This window comes from Somniosus microcephalus, unplaced genomic scaffold, assembly GCF_052327205.1.
Source record: "Somniosus microcephalus isolate GS21.2 unplaced genomic scaffold, FLI_Smic_1.0 unresolved_chr1, whole genome shotgun sequence".
Lineage (NCBI taxonomy): Eukaryota > Metazoa > Chordata > Chondrichthyes > Squaliformes > Somniosidae > Somniosus > Somniosus microcephalus.
In genome coordinates, this window is record NW_028225179.1 from 145,072,897 (window position 1) to 145,092,800 (window position 19,904).

Here is a 19,904-nt window from a genome sequence, read left to right on the forward strand (position 1 = left end):
CAAGGTGTTCCTCATCGTCATCTCCTGTAATCAGGATATCGTCCAAGTAACATTGAGTGCTTGGAATTCCCTGTAATACCTGCTCCATGGCCCTCTGCCAAATTGCTGGAGCCGAAGCCACTCCAAAAACCAGTCTATTATATCGATACAAGCCTCTGTGCGTGTTGATTGTGAGATACTGGCGCGACTCTTCCTCAACTTCCATCTGTAAGTACGCTTGCGCCAGGTCTATCTTGGTGAAGCGTTTCCCGCCAGACAATGAAGCAAAGATATCCTCAATCCGCGGAAGCGGATATTGCACCGTGTGAAGCACCGGATTAACTGTGATCTTGAAGTCTCCACAGATGCGGACCTTCCCCGGTTCCCCTGGCTTGTTACTCGATGAACACTTCATGACGGGAACAATGGGCGTGGCCCACTCACTCCAGTCTACCTTAGACAGTACTCCTGAATGTTCTAGCCCTTCCAGCTCAGCTTCCACAGCAGGTCGTATCGCATAAGGTACCGGTCTGGCTTTGAAAAATTTTGGGTTTGCATGTTCTGCAATCTTGATTTTTGCCTTAATTCCTCTTAGTGTTCCCAGTCCCTGTTGGAACACCTCTTTAGCCTCATCCAATATTCTGGACAATCGTTCAGGTTTGACATCTTTTTTTCCGGAATCTACCGTTATTGCGTTTAGGGAGTGCCAGTCCATATTTATTTTCCTGATCCACTCCCGTCCCAGAAGTGGTGGACCTCCCTCAGGTAGTACATATAAGTCCATTCCTTGGTGTTCTTTGCCCTTGTGTACCACCTTGACTTTTATCTTTCCGATGGGGTATACTCTTTGCCCCGTGTATGTCTGCAATACTATCTTCGTATCCCGTAGGGGAATATGTTTGAATAACCTTCTGTAATCTTGCTTATTCATGACCATCAACGCCGATCCGGTGTCCAATTCCATCTTCATTTGGACTCCTGCTATCTGCAGTGTGACCCAGATAGTTTGTCGGTCAGCTTCCTTACTCACATTGTGAATTCTCAGACTACCCAGTTCCTTGCTGTTGGAGTCTGAATCCGAATTCTGTTCATCCGAACTCTTTTCAGCCACCTTATGTACCTTTCTGCACTTTTCCTGCGGTGACTTTTTGTTGCTGGTCTTCTTTCCTGACCAGCATACTTTAGCTATGTGACCAAGCTTGCCACATTTTCTACATTCCTGGTTTTTAAACCAGCATTGGTTCTGATCGTGTGTTGTCTTCCCACAACGATAACATTTCGTTGTACCCGAAGCCATTTGATCTACGCTGAGTACCGCTGCCTTCAGCTGCATTTCCGCAGTGTCTCTCGCTGCGGCTTCGTGCGATGCTGCAATAGAGACAGCCTTATCAAGTGTAAGATCATTCTCTTCAAGCAGCCGCTTTTGTGTTCCTTCTTTCGACAATCCACACACGAATTTGTCTCTCAGTGCCTCTGTCAGGCTTTCCCCAAACTGGCAGTATTTCGCTAGCTTACGCAGTTCAATTAAATAGTCCGCGTTGCTTTCCTCTTTCAGTTGCGTTCTCGCATAAAATTTAAATCGTTCCGCTAACATCGGCGGTGTGGGGTTCAAATGATTTTTCAGGACAGCCACAATTTTAGCGAAAGTCTGATCTGCCGGTTTAGCTGGTGATAGAAGATGCTTCGATAGCCCGTATGTCTTCGCACCCATTGAGTTTAGTAAGGTTAGTGCTTTATCTTCATCTGATATTTTATTTGCCTTACAATATATCTCTCTGCGTTCTACATACGTGCCCCAATCTTCAACATCGGGATCGAAATCGTTGATGTTACCACGCTTAGGCATCTTCGCAACCTTCTTGAGAAACACAAAGAAATTTTTCTTTTTTTTTTTCAAAATGGCGGTTTCCCGCGCTTGTCTTCTTCCCCCGCCTACGAAAATGGCGGCTTCCCGCGTTTGCCTTTCTCCCCCGCTGGCTGAAATGGCAATTGCCGTATTGCTGCGTTCGCCCTCCCCAGCGGTTTTCAAATCGTGCCTCCCAGCCCCTCTTGCAGTCCGGTCCTTTCCCCCGGCTGCGGCTGAGCTCTCCGCGGTTTTTAAAAAAAAAATTTCTCCCGCGCCTTACGCTGACCCGGTCGCTGCGCCTCGCGGCCTTGGTAGCTGCCCGGCCTTTTTCACCAGTCGCGGTCGAGCTCTCTCTCGAAGCTGTTGCGTCTCCCAGCCCGCTTGCAGCCCGGTCTTTCGCACCGGCTGCGTTTACATTCACCGCGGCTCCCGTGCCTTACGCTGCCCCAGTCTCAGCGCCTCCGGCCCCGACTTCTGTCCGGCTCTTTTCCCCGGCCGTGGTCGAGTTCTCCGCCCTTATTCTCCGTTTTTCCCTCCCCTACTTCACAGTCAACGTTGCCGACTGGCTGCTCGTCGCTGATCGGCTTACCCACCACTGTGATAGAAGGGATGATCACTGCCTGTTGCTGATGGAAGGCTTCATGTCAGAATTCTTCCTTTGCTCTGCAGACCCGAGTCTTTTCTCAGCAGAATGATGAGGGCAGATGCCTCCTCTCGACGCCCGTTAAACTGCCTTGGATGTATCTCTGCCGCAGGGTAAGATCGTACTCGTCGCCACTGTTAAGTCTGTGTGTTATATGGAGAATTACTACACAGACCACAAGAGTAAACTTTAACAGGTCTTTACTAGTTGAAGGTCAGGGCGGAACTGCCCAATAAATCATTACACAGCACTTATATACCGGTGTGGTCACCACCGGTATTACAGTATACAGCAGCCAAGGTAAAGTAGTGCAACTCTTAAAATAGTTCTCTTAAAGGTGGAACGGTTACTAAAATAGTTCTCTTAAAGGTGGAACGGTTACATACACCACACCTTTAAGGGGGGAACTATCTTTTACAGCTCATGTATACTGCAGTACCGGCAGTGACCACACCTGTATATAGCACTGAGTAGTAATCTGTACAGATCAGTTCCAGTGTGAGCCACGTTTAGTAAACACCTGTTGTCCCGTTCTCCTGCAGTCTGTGTCTTATTATACACGGACACAACATTGGCGACAAGGCAAGTTCGAACCTACCTGCAACTCTGCATCACCTCCCGGGGATTCGTTCCTGGAGATCAGTGGATTGGAGGTCAAGGCCAGAGACTCGGGCGTCGACCACGGGCAACCGCCCAGTCATCCAGCAGAGACTCGAGAATTGCGGGGGAGGCTGTCGAGAGCCAGGCTTGGCTTTCCAGTCGAGGTGGTCCAGCAAAATGGGCTGGCAACAGGTAGTGCGCAGACCCTTCCCGGACAGCGGCGGGCTAGAGCCCGACCAAGCGGCACAGCAAAGGGCCGAGCAGCGTCGACGGGGGAGAGAGAGAGAGGGCAGAGCGCACAGGGCACAGCCGGTGTTCAGGGGCCGAGCAGCGTCGAAGAGAGGGAGAGAGAGATGCACAGGAACCCACGAGGCGCCGCCATTGCCACGAGGACCACCGAGAGCGGCGTTGGCAGCAGCGCAGGAGAAGCACACAAAACCTACAGGGCGCCACCATTGCCACGAGAACCGCCGGGAGCGGCGTTGGCAGCAGCGGGGGAGGAAGGAAAGCGCTGGAGATGCCATTTTAAACCATTGGGAGACGCCATTTTAAACCACACCCAAAATGCCGAAGGGTGGCAGTATCACCGCGTTTGACAATGAAGTCGAAGATTGGACTACATATGTCGAACGAATAGAGGTATACTGCAAGGCAAACGAGGTGTCAGATGACAAGAAAGCGTCGGTATTGTTAAATTTAATGGGTGCAAAGACATATGGTTTATTACAAAATCTAGTAACCCCAACAAAGCCAATGGAAAAGAGTTTTGAAGACATAGTAACGATACTACAGGAACATTTAAACCCCACACCGCTGCTGATAGCAGAAAGATTCAAGTTTCACAAACGGAACCAGCATAAGGATGAAAGCAATGCTGATTATTTAACAGAACTGCGCAAACTATCGAAACCCTGCCAGTTTGGAGCGGGACTGGCAGATACCTTAAGGGACAAGTTTGTGTGTGGGCTTCAAAGTGAAGGAACCCAGAAACGGCTTTTATCTGAAAAGGACCTTACGCTGGAAAAGGCTTTCAGCATTGCGGTATCATATGAAGCAGCAGCACGGGGCGCTGCAGAGATACAACAGAGACCGCAAGAATATGGCACAAACGAAATGTCATATGGAACAGAGAAGTGCTATCGCTGCGGCAGAACAACACATGACCAGAATGATTGCTGGTTCAAAGACAAAGTGTGCAGACAGTGTGGAAAAGTAGGACACACAGCACGAGTCTGCAGGTCGGGAAAGAAAACCAGCAATAAGAAACCTACCAAAGGAAAGTACAAGAAGGTACATAAGATGACGGAGAATAGTTCAGATGAACAAAAGAGTGATAACGACTCCGAAAGCAGGGAACTGAGTTGTCTGAAACTACATAATGTGATCACAACAGAGGATCACCGAACTATTTGGGTCACTCTCAAGATAGCAGGAGTCCAGGTAAAGATGGAATTGGACACAGGATCAGCCCTAACAGTCATAAACCGACAGGACTACGAGTGGCTATTCTCACACATACCCTTGAGAGACACAAAAATTATTTTGAAGACGTACATGGGGCAAAAAGTCTACCCCAAAGGAAAAATAAGGGTGACCGTTATATATAACGGTAAGGAAACACCAAAACTAGACCTGTATGTATTGCAAGATGGAGGACCATCATTACTGGGACGTGAATGGATCCGGAAAATACAACTGGATTGGCATTCCATACAGGCACTGACTGTGGCTGACAAAAAGGATGACGACGTCACACCTGGGCGACTGTCAAAGATCCTAACTGACGCGAAAGAAGTGTTCCAGCAAGGACTCGGAACACTAAAAGGCATGACAGCGACGATTAAAATTGAAGAAAACGCAAGCCCAAAACTTTTTAAGGCCAGACCGGTACCTTATGCGATCCGCCCAGCCGTCGAAGCAGAGCTGGAGGGTCTGGAACGTTCAGGTGTACTGTCCAAGGTAGACTGGAGCGAGTGGGCTACACCCATCGTCCCTGTGTTGAAAAAGTCGTTGAGCAGCACGCCTGGGGAACCAAGGAAGGTTTGCATCTGAGGGGACTTTAAGCTAACAGTGAACCCGGTCCTTCACACCGTACAATATCCACTTCCATGGATTGAAGATATTTTCGCCTCGCTATCTGGAGGGAAACGCTTCACTAAGATGGATCTGGCCCAGGCGTATCTGCAAATGGAGGTAGAAGAAGCATCAAAAAAATACCTCACAATCAACACCCATAAAGGTCTCTACCAATACAACCGGCTGGTATTCGGGGTAGCATCAGCTCCGGCTATTTGGCAGAGGGCAATGGAACAAGTCCTGCAAGGGATCCCAGGGACCCAGTGTTATTTGGACGACATCCTGGTCACGGGCGAAAATGACAGTGATCACCTTGCCAACCTGGAGCAGGTGCTCACTAGATTACAGGAATATGGGCTCCGAGCTAACTGCCCAAATGCGAGTTTTTTAGAAAGCAGATCTCGTATTGTGACCACGTTATCGATAAAGAGGGGTTACATAAGTCCCCAGAGAAGATTGAGGCAGCAGTCAAGGCTCCAGCACCGGAAAATGTGTCACAACTGAGGTCGTTCCTCGGGCTGGTAAACTACTACCATAAGTTCTTGCCAAATTTGTCTACAACACTACACCCACTGAACACCCTACTGCAAACTGGGGTGCCATGGAAGTGGAGTGACGAATGTAGATGAGCTTTCCAGAAGAGCAAAACACCAATCACATTGAAAGAGGTATTGGCCCATTACAACCCAGCATTACCAATTTGGTTGGCATGTGATGCGTCACCCTACGGCATTGGAGCGGTGCTGTCGCACAAATTCTCGGACGGCTCAGAGAGGCCAATAGCCTTAGCGTCACGATCACTAACCTCAGCCGAGCGTAACTACGCCCAGATTGACAGGGAGGCCCTCAGCCTAGTGTGGGGAGTGAAAAAGTTCAATCACTATCGACATGGGCAGAAATTCACCTTGCTGACTGATCACCAGCCTCTTTTCTCCATTTTTAATCCGAAGAAGGGCATTCCGGTGATGACTGCGCAACGACTACAAAGATGGTCACTTTTTCTAGGGGCGCACCACTATGAGATTGAATATAAGGGCACGAAACAGCATGGAAATGCTGATGGGCTATCACGCCTGCCACTGCCTACTGTGGAGGAAGCACCAGCAGTGGATCCTGTTGAAATATTCCATTCGACTATAGTTGAATACCTACCGGTAACTAACGCTTGTATCGAAAAGGAAACCCGAAATGACCCGACACTGTCTCGGGTATATGATTTGATGGTGAAGGGATGGCCAGCACATGGCGACTCACTGTTGCCAGCATTCTCGACAAGGAGAGAACAGCTGTCAGTGTGCCGGGGGACCTTGATGTGTGGATCCCGAGTGGTAATTCCACCCAAGTAAAGGGATAGAGTGCTCAATGAGCTTCATGAGGGTCATCTGGGAGGGGTAAAAATGAAAAGCCTAGCCAGGGCTTATGTGTGGTGGCCGGGAATCGATAAAGAAATCGAGGACCTGACCAAGAGCTGCTCAGGATGCCAGAAAGTCCAAAATGCACCACCACAGGCCCCTCTACACCCATGGTAGTGGCCCTCATCTCCATGGCAATGGGTGCATATTGATTTTGCTGGTCCATTCATGGACTCAATGTTTTTAATAGCCGTGGATGCGCACTCGAAATGGCCTGAGGTCATCAAAATGTCCTCCACCACCACGGAGAAAACTATTGCAGTCCTACGGACCATTTTTGCCAGGAATGGCTTGCCAGAACAGATTTGCTCTGACAACGGACCACAGTTTGTGTCCGAAGAGTTCCGGAGGTTCTTGAAAAAGAATGGGGTAAGGCATTGCACATCCGCCCCGTATCATCCAGCCACAAATGGATTGGCTGAGAGGTTCGTACAAACCTTTAAGAAGGCAATAAAGGCTATGTACAATGACAACATTCCGCTGCAGCACAAGGTGGACAATTTCCTGTTCGCCTACCAGAATGCGACACATGCAGTCACCAACCAGGCCCCAGCCATGATGTTCTTTAACCGAAGGTTAAGATCTCGCCTGGATTTGCTCAGACCAAACATACGACGAGATGTTGAGAAAAAGCAATTCCAGCACATCCATGAGAAGCCAACAAGGAGCTTCAATGTAGGGCAACCAGTCTTGGCCCGCGACTACCGAACAGAAAAATGGCAGCCAGGAACGATATGTACACGGCAGGGCCCACTAATGTACACAGTGGACGTTGGGGAGAGCATCGTGAGAAGCCATGCTGACCAGATCCTAAAGTCACAGGAACAAGTCAACCCCATCCCTCGCCCATACGTACCTGGTGATGAACCCAACGTACAGGTCGCATCTACCCCAGAAACAGTAGCATCGGAAGCTGATGAACCAACCGACGACAGGGGGCCAGAATCGCCTCCGCACTAAGAGCAAGACACTCGGGAAAGGCACTATCCAGAAAGGATCAGGAAGCCTCCCCAAAGACTGAATATATAAATAGACTATTTTCAGCTAATGTTGCATGTTAAAAGTGTTAATTGTAATTAGTTTGATATTTAATTGTTAAATGAGTGTTATGGTACTGTTAATCTAAAAGGGGAGGAATTGTAATGTATATACCTTTAAGGGGGGAACTATCTTTTACAGCTCATGTATACTGCAGTACCGGCAGTGACCACACCTGTATATAGCACTGAGTAGTAATCTGTACAGATCAGTTCCAGTGTGAGCCACGTTTAGTAAACACCTGTTGTACCGTTCTCCTGCAGTCTGTGTCTTATTAGACACGGACACAACATAAACACAGAAGATAGGAGCAGGAGTAGGCCATTTGGCCCCTCGAGCCTGCTCCGCCATTCAATGAGATCATGGCTGATCATCCAAATTCAGTAACCTGTCCCTGCTTTCTCCCCGTATCCCTTGATCCCTTTAGCCTTAAGAAATATTTCCAACTCCTTCTTGAATATATTTAATGAATTGGCCTCAACTGCCTTGTGTGGTAGAGAATTCCACAGGTTCACCACTCTCTGGGTGAAGAAATTCCTCCTCATTTCTGTCCTAAATGGCTTACCCCTTATAATGACTGTGACCCCTGGTTCTGGACTCCCCGACCATTGGGAACATCCTTCCTGCATCTAGTCTGTCCAGTCCTGTCAGAATTTTATAATTTTCAATGAGATCCCCTCTCATTCTTCTAAACTCCAGCGAATATAAGCCCAATCGACCCAATCTCTCCTCATACGTCATTCCTGCCATCCCAGGTATCAGCCTGGTGAATCTTCGCTGAACTCCCTCCATGGCAAGAACATCCTTCCTCAGATAAGGCGACCAAAACAGCACACAATACTCAAGGTGTGGTCTCACCAAGGCCCTGTACAACTACAGCAAGACATCCTTGTTCCTGTACTCGAATCCTCTCGCTACGAAGGCCAACATACCATTTGCCTTCTTAACCGCCTGCTGCACTTGCATGCTTACCTTCAGCGACTGGTGCACAATGACACCCAGGTCTCGTTGCACTTCCCCTTCTCCCAATCTATTGCCATTCAGATAATAATCTGCCTTCCTGTTTTTGACACCAACAGGTTCATTTTACTATAGAGCATAACATTAAATATTTGTATAACATAGACTGTGGGGGCTAAATTGGGCCGTGTAGTGCCTGCTTTTTAGTTGCTATGCCACCACATAAGACTCGAAGATGGGGTCGGAGATGTGCACACAGTTCCGATGGGAAGTGCGTAGGATGCCATCTTGGTGAAGGGGTTTGTGCGCGCACGTCAAACGACTGCCGGCAGCACATAGAGCAGCGAGATGATGACGTGAATCAGAGTGCAATGCTAATTTGAAGCCACCTCTGCTATTTTGAAACTCCTCACTCCAGCCAACACCCTGTCTTAACCTCGCACAGCTGAACACGGTGTTAAAAAAGAAAGACTTGCATTTATATATTGCCTTTAACAACCACCGGACGTCCCAAAGCGCTTTACAGTCAATGAAGTACTTTTTGATGTGCAGTCACTGTTGTAATGTAGGAAATGTAACAGCCAATTTACGCACAGCAAGCTCCCACAAACAGCAATGTGATCATGTGTCAGCCAGTGGCTCAGTGTGTAGCAGTCTCTAGGTGGGAGGGGCTAGGAGTGAACCAGGTGTTACTGGTTGCCTGATTGCAGCAGGGAGTTGGAGTGAGTTTGTAAAAAGTTGGTGGTGTGTTTTGGGGGTTTTGTTTTCAGGTTTTAGGGCCTTTTTGGCCCACAAAAACAGCCAGATGGCTGCTGAGGGGTCCGGAGTGCCAGGCCCCTCAGAGGACAGTGTTCCCAAGAGGAATTTAATTAGGGAAGAAACTGTGGTTGGAAGGGGAAGAAAAAGGCCCAAAGATTTGGGCTGGGACCCCAGGAGGTTTGGAAAAGAAAACACGGTGGTGGTTCAGTGCGAGGATAAGGAGATACGAGCTTGGGATATTATCCAAGCGGTACATGAGGACTGTGTTAAGGGAAGCTGCTTTGCCTGCCGACCAAAGCCGAATGTTGGATTCGAGGTGACGGTCAGTGGCCGAGAGGAGGTGGAAAGACTTTTACTCAGTCTGAAAGTTGGCGACAAGTCCTTGGAGGTATCTCTGCTATATTCGGAAGAGGTGGTGGTCTCATTCTTAAACTTGCCAGTTTATATTGAGGATGAAGTGCTAATCAAAAAGTTGGAGTTGTGGGACATTAAAATTTGCTCAGCAATAAAGAGGAGGTACTATCCAGGAACACGGGTAGCAGATGGAACCCATTACATAAAGGAGCGGTTCCCAGAAGGGGTGAGGTCATTACCGTACAGCATGAAATTCGAGACACTGGAAGGAGTGCAGTACTTTCGATAGCTGCATGATAACCAAGTGAAGGTTTGCTATTATTGTCTTGGACACGACCATCTTGTAAGAAACTGTCCAGACTTGTACTGTTATAATTGCGGCGAGTCTGGACACATCGCTCGGAGCTGCAAGGCGGCGAGCTGTGGGGTGTGTCACAAAGGCCCCACCCGCTGTGAGTGTGAGGCAGAAGTAAGCTCTATGAGTGATGAGATGGGAGAAGGAGCAGGAGATGTGAGTGGAACGGCCGGAGGAGCGGAGCAGTCGGAGGACACAGCTGGTAAATTGAAGGAGAAAAGAGCACAGGAAGAGGCAGAAAATTGCAGAGCAGAGAACAGGACGGAGATGGTGGAAAACACACCAAGTAGAGTGGAAAAGAACAAAGGCAGCAGTGGGCAGCAAGGGTCAAGTGCAGACTCGAGCCTTAATACGGTTCAGCTCTCCCTAAACAAGCTGGTGTCCATGGGGGGAGAGGAGGCGGGAGCGGGGTGCGTGGTGCATGTAAGTACTCCAAAGAAAGACGGGGAGTCGAACATCTCAGTGAGCAGGAGGGGGCAAGACAAGGAGAGGGTGCAAGAGGCAGGAGCCTTAAAGGGGCAGCAGGACGGGATCGGTGAGACAAAGACGCCAGAAGGGAACAATATAGGTGCGCCATTTTCCCATAGAGAGAAGGATCAGGGAGCAAGGGTCAGAGGAGGAGATGAGGTCGATGGGAGCGGCACTGTTGGAGAAACCGCGATAGCAGGAAGACTCTCCATGGGAGATGATGTATCTGACGGGGAGCAGGATTATGTATCTGACGGGGGGCAGGCACAGAGGGTTACAGAAGAGCTTGAGAGTGAGTAATTAGAGGGGGACAGAGACATAGAAGTCGGGGGTGGGGTGGCATCATGTGGAAAGGGAAAGGTTAGTGAGGGGCAGAAGGAGGGAGAAAGGGCAGCTCCCGGGCCCAAACTTAATGCAAGGAAGAGGCTGAAACAGCAGGGAAGGTTCAAACAGGAGGTGAAAAAGAGTCGGAGGCTGCAGGAAAAAGCAACAGCTGGCCGAAAAGTTGGGAAGGAGCATGTGAGGAGGGAAGGGCCAGAGATTAAATGATGGGGAGATTATCAGGCATACTTCTCTTCTTTGGAGCCATGATTACATTGGTCTCGATTAATGTGAATGGACTGAGGGGTGAGAAGAAATTGCAGCAGTTGTTGCAGGGTTTTAAAGGTATGGACTTGTTGTGTCTGCAAGAAACCTTTTGCGATGAGGATATCCTAGAAAGAGTTCAGAAGGTTTGGAAGGGAGAGGTGTTTGCAAGTTGTGCAAACAACAACCGTAGAGGGGTGGCTGTTTTGGTGAGTCCGTCCATAAAAGAGAACGTTGCCTTGGTGGACAAGGACACTGAGGGGAGATTTTTATGGCTAAGGGTAAAAATGGAGGGATTTAATTGCGATCTCTTTAATATATATGCACCGAACGACCATTGCAAGCGTCGCGAGTTTTTTCGGGGGTTATTCACTGAAGCGGCAGAGGTGGAAAAGTGGGGGATTTTAATGTATTTTTATCTCGGATGGACATTTCAGCCCAGATAACCTTTCAGGATGATAACTCCAGAGGGATGATTTTAAAAATGATGGCAAATTTAAATTTGAGAGACTTATGGAGGGACCGGAACCCCATAAAAAGGGAGTTCTCCAGATCAGGTTGGGTGGGTGATGTTTTAAAACAATAGATTTTGTGTTAATGTGGGAAGGGTTAAGTTCTGAGGTGATGGAGATTTATTATAAAAAAAGTATTTTTTAGTGATCACTCGGCTTTGGTTCTTAGAATTAGGAACAGCAGAGTTAAGATCGGTTCAGGGGTGTGGATTTTAAATAATCAATACCTGAAAGAAATTGCTTATAAAGAAGGGATTATAAATATAATAAAGAATGCTCGGAAGGAACCTTTGTTGTTGAAAGAAAGAAGAGTTTGGTGGGACAATTTCAAATATGAGGCAAACGTTTTTTCGGTACGTTATGGGAAAAAGAGGGCGGCAGCTAACCAGCGTCGAGAAGAGAATATGAAGAAAAGGTTTACGGATGTCTGTAAAGCAGTTGACGGAGGGGATAAGGGAGCGGAGACTAAGTTCCGGGTGCTAAAGGAAGAGTGGGAATTATTGCAAGCTGAAAAATGCAAGGGGGCCATTCTCCGTGCAAAGACTAGAGACGCATTGGAGGGCGAAAGATGCACTAGATATTTTCTAGAGCAAGAGAAGCTGCGACAGAGATTATCGTTAATTGAAGAGTTGAAGGTTTGGGAGAAGATCAATCATGAAAGTGGGAAGATTTTAGAGGCGGCTAGCAGCTTTTATCAAGAGATATATACTAAAGGAGACATTTCCAATTTGACAATGGAGAAGGTTACTGCTTTTATTGAAGAGGGTTTAAAGGAGGATGAGAGAAGCATGTGTGACAAAGAAGTAGGATTAGCGGAAATAAAAGTAGCAATAAGTGGAATGAAGGGGGGGGGAAAGCCCAGGGCCCGATGGACTAAGTGCAGAATTTTATAAGGAATTTTTCGATATTTTAAGTCCATTACTCTTAGAAGTTTTTAAGGAAATTAAAATTGAGGGAAGCCTGGCCCCATCTATGAGGAGAGGTATCATAAGCTTAGCTCATATAAAAATAAAGGGGATAGACGGGATCTGAAGAATTGGAGGCCCATCACATTATTGAATGTGGATTATAAGATCTTGGCGAGGGTTATGGCAAATCGTTTGAAGGAGGTGTTACCGCGGATAATTTGGCCCTCTCAGTCCTATGGAGTCATAGGCCGGGACATCGCAGATTCTGTGGTCTCAATCCGAGATGCGATAGAGCTCATGGAAGAGAGTGGGAGGGAGGCTTATGTATTAAAGATAGATCAAGAGAAAGCCTTTGATCGGGTCTCTCATGAGTTTTTATTGAAGGTTTTGGAAGCATTTGGTTTCAAGGAAAATTTCATTCAGTGGATAAGGATTTTTTATTCAAACATATTTAGCTGTGTTAAATGTAATGGTTTTTTATCCAAGTATTTTCCGATACAGAGATCAGTGAGACAGGGTTGTCCCCTGTCCCCATTGTTGTACACATTGGTAGCAGAACCATTAGCTTACATGATGCGAAAGAAACAAGGTGTAGTTGGGATTGTGGTCCCCAGTTCTGGGCTGGTGTCGGTGTTACACCAATATGCAGATGACACAACCTTAACATTGAGAAATGGGGAGTCAGTGAGGAAAGCTATGGATGTAGTGGAGGAATATTGTAGAGCTTCAGGAGCCAGAGTGAATTATATTAAGTCCCAGTGCCTGGTTGCAGGGAGGGGTAGGGGGGAATGGTTGGGGGAATGTCCCTTTAAGGTGGTGGAGGTTTTGGAAGTTCTGGGGGTGCATATGGGGTGCAAGAAAGACAGGGATGAAGTGGATCAATTAAATTGGGAATCGAAGGTTATGAAAATTAAAAAGATTTTGGGAAGATGGGAAAGAAGGTGGTTGAAAGTGCAAGGAAGAGTGACAGTGGTGTCTGCTCTCCTGATATCTAAGCTATGGTACTTATTGACGGTGGAGGATATTCCTGAGTGGGCGGAAAAGTCCATCCGAGAGGCTTGTGTGAGGTTTTTATGGGAAGGGAAACCAGTCTTGGTTGCTTACAATACCATCATTGGACGGAGAAATCAGGGAGGACTCAATTTCCCAGATATTGATTTGAAGAAAAATTCCTTTAGAATCAAATGTGTGAAGAGATTTATTCAGAAGTCAAATACAAGTTTTTGGAAGAGTTGTTTTGAGCATTTTTTAAAATGAAGTGGGATAGGAGGGCTGGGGATATTGGCTCAGTAATTCGGGTCCCAACGCGTGAGTACGGACGGGGTACTCACGCGTGGGCCCGATGGAAGTGCCGGTTTTCAGGATGCTCAGCGCATGTGCTGAAAACCGGCATTTCCTGTCCTCTGAAGCAAGGGGTTAAGAGGCGGAATGCGTGCGACGTTTCAGGCAGCGCGTGCGTGCTGAAATTCCTTTTTTTTTTTAAAGAGTTGCCCGTGCGTAAAGGCCTCCGGTTTTTATGTGTGAAAAAAGCAGACGTAAGTACTTAGTTTTAAAAGGTAAGTGGTCTATTAATAAAATTTAGAATTTTTTTTCCGCAGGTTTATTATTTTTAAAGAAGTTACAGTAAGGTAAGTGTATCTTTAGACCTGATTTGTTAAAAAATTATTTTTTTCAAAAATTTGATTAATTGTTTAAAATAGTTTTTTTTACAGTTATTCATAGTTCATTTATTTAGTGGGATGTTTTTTTAACTTTTATTTGAAGTTTAAGTACTGTTTTGGGCACCCTGAGTTTTCCTGAGTTTGACAGTTCTTACTATCAAACTCATGAATGAACTTTTGCAACCTCCAATTGGCTGCCCAGTGCTCACGTGATCCCAGCTGGCTCATCGAACTAACTACGCCGCTGGATCACGCAAGCACAGCGCGCCGGGAGCTGGACCGGGTCACAGAGTGGAAATCCACGCAGGGCCAGGCTTCAACTGTCGGCACGATAGGTAAGTGTAGGTCATAGAGATAGGAACAGGAGTAGGCCATTCGGCCCTTCGAGCCTGCTCCGCCATTCAATGAGATCATGGCTGATCTTCGTCTGAGATCATAGCTGATCTTACCAGTTCAGTACCCCGTCCCCGCCTTTTCTCCGTAACCCTTAATCCCCTTAGCCTTCAGAAATATATCCAATTCTCTCTTGAAAATATTTATTGAATTAGCCTTCACAGCCCTCTGTGGCAGGGAATTCCACAGGCTCACCACTCTTTGAGTGAAGAAATTCTTCCTCATCTCTGTTTTAAATGATTTGCCCGCTATTTTTAGACTGTGGCCCCTGGTTCTGTGCTCCCCGGCCATTGGAAACATTCTCTCTGAATTCAGCCTGTCCAGGCCTGCCATAATTTTATATGTTTCGATGAGATCCCCTCTCAATCTTCTAAACTCCAGTGAGTACAAGCCCAAACTATTTAATCTCTCTTCGTAGGTCATTCCCGCCATTCCAGGTATCAGCCTGGTGAATCGCCGTTGCACTCTTTCCATGGCAAGAACATCCTTCCGCAGATGGGGCGACCAAAACTGTACACAATACTCCAGATGCGGTCTCACCAGCACCTTGTACAGCTGTAGTAAGGTATCCCTATTCCTATACTCGAACCCCCTTGATATGAAGGCCAACATACCATTTGCCTTCTTAATCGCCTGTTGCACCTGCATGCTCTCCTTCAGTGACTGGTGCACAAGAACACCCAGGTCCCTCTGCACTTCCCCATCTCCCAATCTATTGCCATTTAGATAATAATCCACCCTCCTGTTTTTACCCCCAAAGTGGATAACCTCGCATTTATCCACATTATAGTGCATCTGCCACGTATCCGCCCATTCCCCCAACCTGTCCAAATCGCACTGTAGCCTCCTGACATCCTCATCAGAGCCCACCCCTCCTCCTAGTTTAGTGTCGTCAGCGAATTTGGAAATATTGCATCCAATTCCCTGATCCAGATCATTTATATATATTGTGAACAGCTGGGGTCCCAGGACAGATCCTTGCGGCACCCCGCTGGTCACTGCCTGCCACTCCGAAAACGAGCCGTTTATTCCAACTCTCTGTTTTCTATCCGCCAGCCAGTTCTCTATCCACGTTAATACTTTGCCCCCAATTCCATGAGCCTTAATTTTGCATGATAATCTTTTGTGTGGAACCTTATCGAAGGCTTTCTGGAAGTCAAGGTACACCACATCCACTGGCTCTCCCCCATCTATTTTACCAGTTACTTCCTCAAAAAATTCCAGCAGATTAGTCAAACACGATTTACCCTTTGTAAATCCATGTTGACTCTGTCCGATCCTTTCCCCATTTGTCAAGTGCTCCGCTATTTTATCCTTAATAATGGACTCTAGCATTTTGCCCACAACCGATGTAAGGCTTACTGGTCTATAATTCCCTGCTTTCTCTCTACCCCCCTTTTTAAATATTGGGGTAACATTAGCTACCCTCCAATCCACGGGTACTGTTCCCGAGTCAATGGAGTTCCGGAAGATGATCCTTAGAGCATCTGCTATCTCCAGGGCCACCTCCTTACGTACCCTAGGATGTAGTTTATCAGGCCCCGGGGATTTGTCGGCCTTCAGTCCCCTCAACTTACCCAACACCATATCCCTAGAGATACTAATTTCTGTCAGCTCCTCCCTCTCATTAGTCCCTATGTTTGCCGATATTCCTGGGAGGTTATTTGTGTCCTCCTTTGTGAATACAGAACCAAAGTATGAGTTTAATTGGTCTGCCATTTCCTTATTCTCCATTATATATTCTCCCGAATCGGACTGCAAGGGACCGACTTGGGATTTTACCAGTCTTTTCCTCCTGATATACCGATAAAAGCTTTTGCAGTCTGTCTTTATGTTTGCTGCAAGTTTACTTTCGTATTCTATTTTCCCCTTCCTGATTAATCCCTTTGTCCTCTTTTGCTGTATCCTGTACTGCCCCCAATCTTCCGGTCTGGTGCTTTTTTTTGCCAGTTGATATGCCCTTTTTTTTGATTTTATGCTGTCCCTAATTTCCCTCGTTATCCACGGTTGAGTCACCTTTTTAGGTTTATTTTTATGCCAAACCGGTATAAACATGTTCTGGAATTCTTCCATTCTATCTTTGAATGCTTGCCATTGTCTCTCCACTGTCAATCCCCCCAGAAACACCACCCAATCAATCTTACCCAATTCCCGTCTCATACCCTCGTAATTCCCTTTATTTAAGTTCTGGACCTTAGTCTCTGATTCAATTTCCTCACTCTCCATCTCGACTGAGAGCTCGATCTCGGCTTGCACCCGCGGGAAGCCCCCGACCCGAATTTCTGGGCCATTGTATATGGAATACTGTAGGAATTAACGAATTCCTACGAATAACGGAAATCGACACAAGAGAACATTCAAACAGGTCTTTACTCAAAGGAGATGCCACGAGGACTGACTGGGCAGTCCCATGATTTGCGACGTGACGTCATCGCGTTTGTCCGCGTTTTCCCGCGCTCTTAAAGGGGCCACGCCCCGTACATGCAAACTCTATATACAAAACACAGTAATGCCTAACACAATGGTACAGGTTTAGGCTGGTGTTAGAACATCGTTAAAGAGAATTATATACAGTTATCTAGAGTCATTCAATGGTTCTGCCACATGCGACCCCCCCAGAATTCGTTTTAACGGACAAAATCAAACAGTGAGGGGGTCTCAGACTGACTCTTGTACTCTCAAGGCGGAGGCTGTTGGGCGGCTGGCGGTCTGGCGGGCGGTCGCACTTGGTCTGCCGTAACGACGACGGGTGGCCGACCCCGTCTCGGCGGTTGTGCTGTCTCGACGGGGCAGTCGAGGTCCAAATGTGCTGGCTTTAAGCGGTCGACTGAAATGTGGTCCGGTTTACCACCGACATCTACCGTGTAGGTTTTGTCCCCTGCTTCCAACACATGGAAGGGACCGGTATATGGGGCCTTGAGCGGATCCCTATGTGCGTCATGGTGAATAAAAACGTATTAAGCCTTGTGAAGCTCCGTGGGAACGTGTGACCTCTGCGGCCCGTGGTGCGAAGTGGGCACCGGTGCGAAACATCTGGTCGCCTCTTGGTGACTAGCAAGCTGGGCAGACGCGGACCATTGCTCCATCGATGTTGGTAGGAAGTCCCCTGGGACCCGCAGCGGCTGACCATACACAAGCTCCGCTGATGAAGAGTGAAGGTCTTCTTTGGGGGCTGTGCAAAGGCCCAACAGGACCCACGGTAGCTTGTCTGCCCATCCAGCGTCCTGGAGGCTGGCTCTCAGGGCGGCCTCCATTGATCAGTGGAAACGTTCGCAGAGGCCGTTCGCAGAGGCCATTTGCCTGTGGGTGGTAGGCTGTGGTGCGGTGTAATTTGACACCAAGTCCTTGGGCCACTGCATTCCAGAGTTCGGAGGAAAACTGCAGTCCCCTGTCTGATGAAATACCGGCGGGTACTCCGAAACGGGCGATCCAGGAGGAAATGAACGCCCTGGCCACGTGCGCCGAAGTAGTGGATGACAGGGGGACCGCCTCCGGCCATCTGGTGGTGCAGTTAACCATGGTCAGGATGTGTGAAAAACCATGGGAGGGTGGGAGTGGTCCGACCAGGTCCACGTTGACGTGGTCAAAACGTCGCTCTGGAACTGTGAAGGCGGCCAACGGAGCTTTGATGTGGCGCTGTACCTTGGCCTTTTGGCAGACCACGCAGATGTTGGCCCAGTCGCGGACATCTTTATGCCATACAAATTTCGCTGACATCAGTTTCTGAGAGGCCTTCATTCCAGGGTGTGACAACCCATGTATGGCGTCGAACACTTTGCGGCACCAGTCGACCGGCACGACAGGCAAGGATCCTGTACGGAGACGTCACACAACAGCATGGTACCTGCCAAATGGAACTTGACGTCGGCCAACTGGAGGCCAGTGATGGCCATTCGGTAAGCTTGGACTTCCGGGTCTGAGGCTTGATCCGCTGCCATGAGGGCGTAGTCGATGCCCAAATGAACCGTATTGACGATCGCACGGGAGAGGCAGTCTGCCACCAGGTTGTCCTTACCGGCCATGTGCCGTATATCCACAGTGAATTCGGATATGTAGGTCAGTTGACGCTGCTGTCGGGCTGACCACGGTTCGGCAGTCTTGGACATTGCAGAGGTCAGCGGCTTATGGTCCACAAAAGCGGTGAAAGGATGTCCTTCCAGAAGGAACCAAAAATGGCGGATGGCCAGAAAAAGGGCGAGCAACTCCCGGTCGAACGTGCTGTATGCTCTCTCGTTCTGCCGTAGTTGACGGCTGAAGAATGCCAATGGCTGCCACGTCCCGTTCACCCACTGCTGTTGCACAGCACCAACTGCGCAGTCCGACGCATTGGTGGTGAGGGCGATGGTGGCTCCTGGCAGTGGGTGCACCAGCATAGTCGCGTTGGCTAAGGCGCTTTTGGTGTCGGCGAACGCTCGGGGCATGTCATCCGTCCAGTCTACCGGGTTCTTGCCAGTCTTGCCCTTGAGGGCCTCATACAGGGGCTGCATGAGTAGTGCCGCCTTAGGCACGAAACGGTGGTAAAAGTTTACCATGCCTAGGAATTCCTGCAGGGCCTTTATGTTCTGTGGGCGTGGAAAGAATGTCACCGCCTCTACCTTCGAAGGTAAAGGAACCGCTCCCTCTGAGGTGATGCGATGCCCCAGGAAGTCAATTTGGTGCAGGCCAAACTGACACTTGGCCGGGTTGATAATCAGGCCGTGTTGGCTGAGGCGTCGAAAAAGGGTGTGTAGGTGATATTCCTTAGTAGCACTGGCAATTAGAATATCGTCCAGGTAGACGAAGAGGAACTTGAGGTCCCGCAGCACAGAGTCCATCAGGCGTTGGAAAGCCTGGGCGGTGCTCTTTAACCCAAACGGCATCCGTAAAAACTCGAAGAGGCTAAATGGGGTGATGACTGCGGTCTTCTGGATGTCTTGTGGATGAACTGGGACCTGGTGGTAGCCCCGGACGAGGTCGACTTTTGAGAACACGGTGCTCCCTGCCAAATGGGCAGAGAAATCCTGGATATGGGGGATCGGGTACCGATCAGGAGTGGTGGCGTCGTTTAGTCATCGATAGTTGCCGCATGGCCGCCATCCGCCGCCAGGCTTCGAGACGATATGGAGGGGTGAAGACCAGGGACTATTCGACCGGCGACTAATCCCTAACCGTTCCATGGTTGTGAACTCCACCTTTGCGACCGCCAGCTTGCCAGGTTCTAGGCGCCGGGCCCGCGCGTAGACCGGGGGGCCGTTGGTGGTGGTGTGGTCCACACCACGTTTCGTGGCTGTGGAGGAGAACGTGGGTCTTGTCAGGTCGGGGAATTTGCTGAGCAGGCGAGTGAACTCATCAGGAGTTGGGAACGCACAGGAGACG